Here is a 12,036-nt window from a genome sequence, read left to right on the forward strand (position 1 = left end):
ACCCCACCATCAATACACTAATATGACCCCACCATCAATACACTAATATGACCCCACCATCAATACACACTGATATGACCCCACCATCAATACACTGATATGACCCCACCATCTATACACACTAATATGACCCCACCATCAATACACTGATATGACCACACCATCAATACACACTGATATGACCCCACCATCAATACACTAATATGACCCCACCATCAATACACACTGATATGACCCCACCATCAATACACACTGATATGACCCCACCATCAATACACACTGATATGACCCCACCATCAATACACTAATATGACCCCACCATCAATACACACTAATATGACCCCACCATCAATACACACTGATATGACCCCACCATCAATACACACTGATATGACCCCACCATCAATACACTAATATGACCCCACCATCAATACACACTAATATGACCCCACCATCAATACACACTGATATGACCCCACCATCAATACACACTGATGACCCCACCATCAAAACACTGAAATGACCCCACCATCAACACACAAATATGACCCCACCATCAATACACACTGATATGACCCCACCATCAATACACTGATATGACCGCACCATCAACACACTAATATGACCCCACCATCAATACACACTGATATGACCCCACCATCAATACACACTGATATGACCCCACCATCAATACACTGATATGACCCCACCATCAATACACTGATATGACCCCACCATCAATACACACTGATATGACCCCACCATCAATACACACTGATATGACCCCACCATCAATACACACTAATATGACCCCACCATCAATACACACTGATATGACCCCACCATCAATACACACTGATATGACCCCACCATCAATACACACTGATATGACCCCACCATCAATACACACTGATATGACCCCACCATCAATACACACTAATATGACCCCACCATCAATACACTAATATGACCCCACCATCAATACACTAATATGACCCCACCATCAACACACTGATATGACCCCACCATCAATATACACTGATATGATCCCACCATCAATACACTGATATGACCCCACCATCAATACACACTGATATGACCCCACCATCAATACACACTAATATGACCCCACCATCAATACACTAATATGACCCCACCATCAATACACTAATATGACCCCACCATCAATACACTAATATGACCCCACCATCAATACACACTGATATGACCCCACCATCAATACACTGATATGACCCCACCATCAATACACTGATATGACCCCACCATCAATACACACTGATATGACCCCACCATCAATACACACTAATATGACCCCACCATCAATACACTAATATGACCCCACCATCAATACACTAATATGACCCCACCATCAATACACTAATATGACCCCACCATCAATACACACTGATATGACCCCACCATCAATACACTGATATGACCCCACCATCTATACACACTAATATGACCCCACCATCAATACACTGATATGACCACACCATCAATACACACTGATATGACCCCACCATCAATACACTAATATGACCCCACCATCAATACACACTGATATGACCCCACCATCAATACACACTGATATGACCCCACCATCAATACACACTGATATGACCCCACCATCAATACACTAATATGACCCCACCATCAATACACACTAATATGACCCCACCATCAATACACACTGATATGACCCCACCATCAATACACACTGATATGACCCCACCATCAATACACTAATATGACCCCACCATCAATACACACTAATATGACCCCACCATCAATACACACTGATATGACCCCACCATCAATACACTAATATGACCCCACCATCAACACACAAATATGACCCCACCATCAACACACAAATATGACCCCACCATCAATACACACTGATATGACCCCACCATCAATACACTGATATGACCGCACCATCAACACACTAATATGACCCCACCATCAATACACACTGATATGACCCCACCATCAATACACACTGATATGACCCCACCATCAATACACTGATATGACCCCACCATCAATACACTGATATGACCCCACCATCAATACACACTGATATGACCCCACCATCAATACACACTGATATGACCCCACCATCAATACACACTAATATGACCCCACCATCAATACACACTGATATGACCCCACCATCAATACACACTGATATGACCCCACCATCAATACACACTAATATGACCCCACCATCAATACACACTGATATGACCTCACCATCAATACACACTGATATGACCCCACCATCAATACACTGATATGACCCCACCATCAATACACACTGATATGACCCCACCATCAATACACACTGATATGACCCCACCATCAACACACACTGATATGACCCCACCATCAATACACTAATATGACCCACCATCAATACACACTGATATGACCCCACCATCAATACACACTGATATGACCCCACCATCAATACACACTGATATGACCCCACCATCAATACACACTGATATGACCCCACCATCAATATACACTGATATGACCCCACCATCAATACACTAATATGACCCCACCATCAAAACACTGAAATGACCCCACCATCAAAACACTGATATGACCCCACCATCAATATACACTGATATGACCCCACCATCAATATACACTGATATGACCCCACCATCAATATACACTAATATGACCCCACCATCAATACACTGATATGACCCCACCATCAATACACACTGATGACCCCACCATCAAAACACTGAAATGACCCCACCATCAAAACACTGATATGACCCCACCATCAATACACTGATATGACCCCACCATCAATACACTAATATGACCCCACCATCAATACACTGATATGACCCCACCATCAATACACTGATATGACCCCACCATCAATACACACTGATATGACCCCACCATCAATACACACTGATATGACCCCACCATCAATACACTAATATGACCCCACCATCAATACACTAATATGACCCCACCATCAATACACTAATATGACCCCACCATCAATACACACTGATATGACCCCACCATCAATACACACTAATATGACCCCACCATCAATACACTAATATGACCCCACCATCAATACACACTGATATGACCCCGCCATCAATACACACTAATATGACCCCACCATCAATACACTAATATGACCCCACCATCAATACACTAATATTACCCCACCATCAATACACACTGATATGACCCCACCATCAATACACACTAATATAACCCCACCATCAATACACACTGATATGACCCCACCATCAATACACTAATATGACCCCACCATCAATATACACTGATATGACCCCACCATCAAGACCCTAATTTGACCCCAACATCAATAGACTTTACGCCTGTATTTCTTTTCACACAAGACTCGTCTGAAGGTAGACCAGTTTGAAAAATGAATAGATGTATACAGTTTATTAGATTCACCCATCTAGTTCTGGGTTGGACCCTCCCATTGCCACCAGAAAAGCCTGAATTCTTCAGGTCTTGGAAACATTCCTCAATTGGTATCAAGGGACTTAACGTGTTCCTGGGAAACATCATTACACCTCCTCCACCAGCCTGTACTTTGACACCAGGCAGGATGTGGCCGTGGACTGATGCAGCTTCCACCAAATCTTGACTCTACCATCAGCATGATGCAACAGGAACCGGGATTGATCAGGCCAGGCGATGTTTTCCACTCAATTGTCCAGCTCGCATGACATCTGCCATTCTGTTTTGACCTTTCATCAACGAGCTGTTTTCGCCCTAAAGACCTGCCACAGAATGGAAGGTTTTTGCTTGTCGCACCATTCCCCAGCCATGCAATCTCCATAGACAAACATTGGCCGTAGAATTGCCTTACACAAGAGCTCAGTGACCTTCAATGTGGCACCGTCATAGGAAACCACCTTTTCAACAAGTCAGTTTGTAAAAAGTCTTCCAGGAGAACGTTAACTGCTCGAATGCATAGTGCCAACTAAAGTTTGGTGGAGGGATAATGGTCTGGGGCGGTTCATGGTTCGGGCCCTTAGTTTCAGTGAAGGAAAATCTTAATGCTACTGCGTACATTGTAGACAATTCTGTGCTTCCAATTTTGTGGAATCAGTTTGGGGAGGGCCCTTTCCAGTTTCAGCATGACGATCCCCCGTGCAGGTTTATACATAAATGGTTTGAGATTGGTGTGGAAGAACTTGACTGGCCTGCACCGAGCCCTGACCTCAACTCAAATCGAATACTTTGGATTAATTGAAACACCAACTACGAACCAGGCCTAATCGCCTTAAATCAGTGCCAGACCCCACTAATGCTGTTGTGGCTGAATGGAAGCACGTCCCCCACAGCAATGTTCCAACATCTAGTGTAAAGCCTTCCCAGAAGAGTAGAGGCTGTTATAGCAAAGGTGTAAGGGTTTTCTGGTGAAAGAGAAGCGGACCAAAAAGCAGCATGGTGGTTATTCATGTTCTTTCATTTATAAAGAAACTACACATGAGATAACTAACAAAAACAACAAACGTGAGAAAACCTAAACCAGTCCTATCTGCTGCAAACACAGAGACAGGAACAATCACCCACAAACACACAGTGAAACCCAGGCTACCTAAGTATGATTCTCAATCAGAGACAACTAATGACACCTGCCTCTGATTGAGAACCATACTAGGCCAAAACATAGAAATCCCCAAAACCTAGAAAAACAAACATAGACTGCCCACCCAACTCACGCCCTGACCATACTAACTAAATACAAAACACAGGAAATAAAGGTCAGAACGTGACAACAGGGGGAGGGGGACCAACTCCATGATTTTGTTAATGAGATGTTTGACAAGCAGGTGTTCACATACTGTGTCATGTGGTGTGTGTTTTAGTTATAAAATTACAGGCTGAACATTTACTTACCCCACTAAAGTTATTAATTTCACTTCTTTGATGTCCTGTTCACACAGAGCAATGATGTGAATCACCCACACATTCTAGCTCGCTAATACTGTACTGAACATGTTCATTTTCTGGCAAGCTTCCTCCAAACATTGGCATGAACATGAAGTTCCCTAACCATTAATAGATCAGTCTGGCCCTAAATGATCAGATGGCATCAACATGTAACAAAACCAGGGAACATGAATCATCTTTCATCCTACAAGTTCTAATACAACATTTACTCGTGTAAAGATGAAGAGCATGTACTTTATTTTACAGGGTGATATAATGCATGAAGCAAACAAGGGAATGATTTAGTGAAATGTGACGATGTAGAATCAGTCAAGGGATCTTTCATCCCTCTGTGGTCTGGAACAATTCTTCAGACTCAGAGTAGCATGGTTCTGATTCTGGACTCTGCTGAACTCCTGTATATATTGGAATGACATGTCGATGTCTATGGAGGACCACAGCTGTCATAATTGGTATATAAAGAGGAATCCACACAAAGGAAATACTGACAAATTTGATTCCAGAGTCCAAGTCCTGCAATCAGAGTTAGGATGCTAATATTTTGTAAACTCTTTCAGTTGTGTTCTGTGGTTGTCACTGAGTAGGCTGATGCCCCACATCATGGACCCAAGAGCCCTAAGCATTAAAAAGGCCTTGCTTGTGCACATGACACAACCCCTTCTGAGCTGTCCATCTTTCTGATTTCCACCAATCAGAGTTGATGTCAGAGTGATTAGAGGGACAATAGAGTGCTGAGTACCAGGCAGTTAGCAGGTGTGGTAGACTACTAATGACCATCACCAGCATCAGAGCTTGGAGAAGCCTAACTACTACATGGTCACGTGGCATTTGACTGTCTTCATTTCCTGTAACAGTCACCATAACAGTCCTACTCCTTCCTCCATTTCCCAGAAATGAACCGGTTCAGATACATTGTTCAACATATCACACCAACAATAAAGTAATAATAATAATAATAATAATAATAATAATAATAATAATAATAATAATAATAATAATAATAATAATAATAAATGCCATTTAGCAGACGCTTTTATCCAAAGCGACTTACAGTCATGTGTGCATACATTCTACGTATGGGTGGTCCCGGGGATCAAACCCACTACCCTGGCGTTACAAGCGCCATGCTCTACCAACTGAGCTACATAGGACCAAATCAACACTTTAATCTCTGGATTCCTTCATGTATTTATTTGTATGGGATGTGAATCCGTTCCTGTAGTTCAGTAAAGACAACTGGCTGTCTTCTATATCTTACTTCCAACGCCTTTCATCTACAATTAGAAAACAAAATATATATCATCAAGAATCAGCTGCAAAGAAGTAACATTTAGTGAATGAATATATATACACTGCTCAAAAAAAGGGAACACTAAAATAACATCCTAGATCTGAATGAATGAAATATTCTTATGAAATACTTTTTTCTTTACATAGTTGAATGTGCTGATAACAAAATCACACAAAAATTATCAATGGAAATCAAATTTATCAACCCATGGAGGTCTGGATTTGGAGTCACACTCAAAATTAAAGTCGAAAACCACACTACAGGCTGATCCAACTTTGATGTAATGTCCTTAAAACAAGTCAAAATGAGGCTAAGTAGTGTGTGTGGCCTCCACGTGCCTGTGTGACCTCCCTACAATGCCTGGGCATGCTCCTGATGAGGTGGCGGATGGTCTCCTGAGGGATCTCCCCACAGACCTGGACTAAAGCAACCGCCAACTCCTGGACAGTCTGTGGTGCAACGTGGCGTTGGTGGATGGAGCGAGACATAATGTCCCAGATGTGCTCAACTGGATTCAGGTCTGGGGAACAGGCGGGCCAGTCCATAGCATCAATGCCTTCCTCTGCTGACACACTCCAGCCACATGAGGTCTAGCATTGTCTTGCATTAGTAGGAACCCAGGGCCAACCGCACCAGCAGTGTTGCCCCCCAAAGAAATGCCACCCCACACCATGACTGCCTCACCGCCAAACCGGTCATGCTGGAGGATGTTGCAGGCAGCAGAACGTTCTCCACGGCGTCTCCAGACTCTGTCACATCTGTCACATGTGCTCAGTGTGAACTTGCTTTCATCTGTGAAGAGCACAGGGCACCAGTGGCCAATCTGGGTGTTCTCTGGCAAATGCCAAACGTCCTGCATGGTGTTGGGCTGTAAGCACAACCCCCACCTGTGGATGTCGGGCCCTCATACCACCCTCACGGAGTCTGTTTCTGACCGTTTGAGCAGACACATGCACATTTTTGGCCTGCTGGAGATCATTTTCCAGGGCTCTGGCAGTGCTCCTCCTGCTCCTCCTTGCACAAAGGCGGAGGTAGCGGTCCTGCTGCTGGGTTGTTGCCCTCCTACGGCCTCCTCCACATCTCCTGATGTACTGGCCTGTCTCCTGGTAGCGCCTCCATGCTCTGGAAACTACGCTGACAGACACAGCAAACCTTCTTGCCACAGCTCGCATTGATGTTCCATCCTGGATGAGCTGCACTACCTGAGCCACTTGTGTGGGTGGTTGACTCCGTCTCATGCTACCACTAGAGTGAAAGCACTGCCAATATTCAAAAGTGACCAAAACATCAGCCTGGAAGCAAAGGAACAGAGAAGTGGTCTGTGGTCACCACCTGCAGAACCACTCCTTAATTGGGGGTGTCTTGTTAATTGCCTATAATTTCCACCTGTTGTCTATTCCATTTGCACAACAGCATGTGAAATGTATTGTCAATCAGTGTTGCTTCCTAAGTGGACCGTTTGATTTCACAGAAGTGTGATTGACTTGGAGTTACATTGTGTTGTTAAAGTGTTCTCTTTATTTTTTTGACTAGTGTATATATATATATATATATATATATATATATATATATATATATATATATATATATATATATATATATATATATATATATACACTCACCTACCTTGGTGGAACAGTTGCTCGCAGAGTCTCAGTCCCCTGGATCTTCTGTCCAGTAGTGGTCACACACCAACAGTAACCTACCAGAAATAGACATGTTGCATATACACATTGAATTGTCACATTCAACTGAATTGGAGGATTTAGTGTCTGCATGTGCATCCGTGTTAACCTGTAGAGCCCCAACATTGCTCGGGGGTGTATTGTCCATTGTCGTCACACGTGGGGGATTGTAGGCTCCAATTGAGCCATTTAAAGTGGCATCTCTAGCATCCTCACATGGGGTCTTTGGTCATATCATAGCATCTGGACACATGTCATGTTTTGTCTTAGATTGTCTTGTCATTATGTTTTCCCTTCTGTTCATTTTCCCCTGCTGGTCTTTTTAGGTTCGTTCCCCTTTTTCTCTCTCCCTTCTCTCTCTCTTCTCTCTATCGTTCCGTTCCTGCTCCCAGCTGTTCCTATTCCCCTAATCAATCATTTAGTCTTCCCACACCTGTTCCTTATCTTTTCCCCTGATTAGAGTCCCTATTTCTTCCCTTGTTTTCCGTTCCTGTCCTGTCGGATCTTTGTCTATTGTTCACCGTGCTGTGTCTGTGTATCGCCCTGTCGTGTCGTGTTTCCCTCAGATGCTGCGTGGAGAGCAGGTGTCCGAGTCTGCTAGGTTCAAGTGCCTTCCCGAGGCAACCTGCAGTTCTTGATCGAGTCTCCAGTCTGTTCTCGTCATTACGAGTGGAATTATGTCTTATGTTTGTAGAATTACTTTACTGGATTAAAGACTCTGTTTTCGCCAAGTCGCTTTTGGGTCCTCATTCACCTGCATGACAGAAGGATCCGACCAAAGAATGGACCCAGCGACTACAGACGTTCGTAACACTGCCGTCGAGATCCAAGGAGCCATGCTCGGCAGACACGAGCAGGAATTGTCTGCTGCTCGCCATGCCGTGGAGAACCTGTCCGCTCAGGTTTCGGACCTCTCTGGACAGTTCCAGAGTCTTCGTCTCGTGCCACCTGTTACTTCCTGGCCTGCCGAGCCTCCGGAACCTAGGGTTAATAACCCACCTTGCTACTCCGGGCAGCCCACGGAGTGCCGCTCCTTTCTCACCCAGTGTGATATTGTGTTCTCTCTCCAACCCAACACATACTCTAGCGAGAGAGCTCGGGTTGCTTACGTCATTTCACTCCTTACTGGCCGGGCTCGAGAGTGGGGCACAGCTATCTGGGAGGCAAGGGCTGATTGTTCAAACAATTACCAGAACTTTAAAGAGGAGATGATTCGGGTTTTTGACCGTTCAGTTTTTGGTAGGGAGGCTTCTAGGGCCCTGGCTTCCCTATGCCAAGGTGATCGATCCATAACGGATTACTCTATAGAGTTTCGCACTCTTGCTGCCTCTAGTGACTGGAACGAGCCGGCGCTGCTCGCTCGTTTTCTGGAGGGACTCCACGCAGTGGTCAAAGATGAGATTCTCTCTCGGGAGGTTCCCTCCAGTGTGGACTCTTTGATTGCTCTCGCCATCCGCATAGAACGACGGGTAGATCTTCGTCACCAAGCTCGTGGAAGAGAGCTCGCGTCAACGGTGTTTCCCTGCTCCGCATCGCAACCATCTCCCTCCTCTGGCTCAGAGACTGAGCCCATGCAGCTGGGAGGTATTTGCATCTCGACTAAGGAGAGGGAACGGAGGATCACCAACCGCCTGTGCCTCTATTGCGGATTTGATGGACATTTTGTCAATTCATGTCCAGTAAAGGCCAGAGCTCATCAGTAAGCGGAGGGCTACTGGTGAGCGCTACTACTCAGGTCTCTTCATCTAGATCCTGTACTACTATGTCGGTCCATCTACGCTGGACCGGTTCGGGTGCTACATGCAGTGCCTTGATTGACTCGGGGCTGAGGGTTGTTTCATGGACGAAGCATGGGCTCGGAAACATGACATTCCTTTCAGACAGTTAGACAAGCCTACGCCCATGTTTGCCTTAGATGGTAGTCATCTTCCCAGTATCAGATTTGAGACACTACCTTTAACTCTCACAGTATCTGGTAACCACAGTGAGACTATTTCTTTTTTGATTTTTCGTTCACCTTTTACACCTGTTGTTTTGGGTCATCCCTGGCTAGTATGTCATAATCCTTCTATTAATTGGTCTAGTAATTCTATCCTATCCTGGAACGTTTCTTGTCATGTGAAGTGTTTAATGTCTGCCATCCCTCCCATTTCTTCTGTCCCCACTTCTCAGGAGGAACCTGGCGATTTGACAGGAGTGCCGGAGGAATATCATGATCTGCGCACGGTCTTCAGTCGGTCCCGAGCCAACTCCCTTCCTCCTCACCGGTCGTATGATTGTAGTATTGATCTCCTTCCGGGGACCACTCCCCCTCGGGGTAGACTATACTCTCTGTCGGCTCCCGAACGTAAGGCTCTCGAGGATTATTTATCTGTGTCTCTTGACGCCGGTACCATAGTGCCTTCTTCCTCTCCGGCCGGGGCGGGGTTCTTTTTGTTAAGAAGAAGGACGGTACTCTGCGCCCTGCGTGGATTATCGAGGGCTGAATGACATAACGGTTAAGAATCGTTATCCGCTTCCCCTTATGTCATCAGCCTTCGAGATTCTGCAGGGAGCCAGGTGCTTTACTAAGTTGGACCTTCGTAACGCTTACCATCTCGTGCGCATCAGAGAGGGGGACGAGTGGAAAACGGCGTTTAACACTCCGTTAGGGCATTTTGAGTACCGGGTTCTGCCGTTTGGTCTCGCCAATGCGCCAGCTGTTTTTCAGGCATTAGTTAATGATGTTCTGAGAGACATGCTGAACATCTTTGTTTTTGTCTATCTTGACGATATCCTGATTTTTTCACCGTCACTCGAGATTCATGTTCAGCACGTTCGACGTGTTCTACAGCGCCTTTTAGAGAATTGTCTCTACGTGAAGGCTGAGAAGTGCTCTTTTCATGTCTCCTCCGTTACTTTTCTCGGTTCCGTTATTTCCGCTGAAGGCATTCAGATGGATTCCGCTAAGGTCCAAGCTGTCAGTGATTGGCCCGTTCCAAGGTCACGTGTCGAGTTGCAGCGCTTTTTAGGTTTCGCTAATTTCTATCGCCGTTTCATTCGTAATTTCGGTCAAGTTGCTGCCCCTCTCACAGCTCTTACTTCTGTCAAGACGTGTTTTAAGTGGTCCGGTTCCGCCCAGGGAGCTTTTGATCTTCTAAAAGAACGTTTTACGTCCGCTCCTATCCTCGTTACTCCTGACGTCACTAGACAATTCATTGTCGAGGTTGACGCTTCAGAGGTAGGCGTGGGAGCCATTCTATCCCAGCGCTTCCAGTCTGACGATAAGGTTCATCCTTGCGCTTATTTTTCTCATCGCCTGTCGCCATCTGAACGCAACTATGATGTGGGTAATCATGAACTGCTCGCCATCCGCTTAGCCCTAGGCGAATGGCGACAGTGGTTGGAGGGGGCGACCGTTCCTTTGTCGTTTGGACAGACCATAAGAACCTTGAGTACATCCGTTCTGCCAAACGACTTAATGCCCGTCAAGCTCGTTGGGCGTCGTTTTCGCTCGTTTCGAGTTTGTGATTTCTTACCGTCCGGGTAGCAAAAACACCAAGCCTGATGCCTTATCCCGTCTGTTTAGTTCTTCTGTGGCTTCTACTGATCCCGAGGGGATTCTTCCTTATGGGCGTGTTGTCGGGTTGACAGTCTGGGGAATTGAAAGACAGGTTAAGCAAGCACTCACGCACACTGCGTCGCCGCGCGCTTGTCCTAGTAACCTCCTTTTCGTTCCTGTTTCCACTCGTCTGGCTGTTCTTCAGTGGGCTCACTCTGCCAAGTTAGCTGGTCATCCCGGTGTTCGAGGCACTCTTGCGTCTATTCGCCAGCGCTTTTGGTGGCCGACTCAGGAGCGTGACACGCGCCGTTTCGTGGCTGCTTGTTCGGACTGCGCGCAGACTAAGTCGGGTAACTCTCCTCCTGCCGGTCGTCTCAGACCGCTCCCCATTCCTTCTCGACCATGGTCTCACATCGCCCTAGACTTCATTACCGGTCTGCCTTTGTCTGCGGGGAAGACTGTGATTCTTACGGTTGTCGATAGGTTCTCTAAGGCGGCACATTTCATTC

This window comes from Oncorhynchus gorbuscha, linkage group LG21 (genome assembly GCF_021184085.1).
Source record: "Oncorhynchus gorbuscha isolate QuinsamMale2020 ecotype Even-year linkage group LG21, OgorEven_v1.0, whole genome shotgun sequence".
In the NCBI taxonomy this organism is placed as follows: domain Eukaryota; kingdom Metazoa; phylum Chordata; class Actinopteri; order Salmoniformes; family Salmonidae; genus Oncorhynchus; species Oncorhynchus gorbuscha.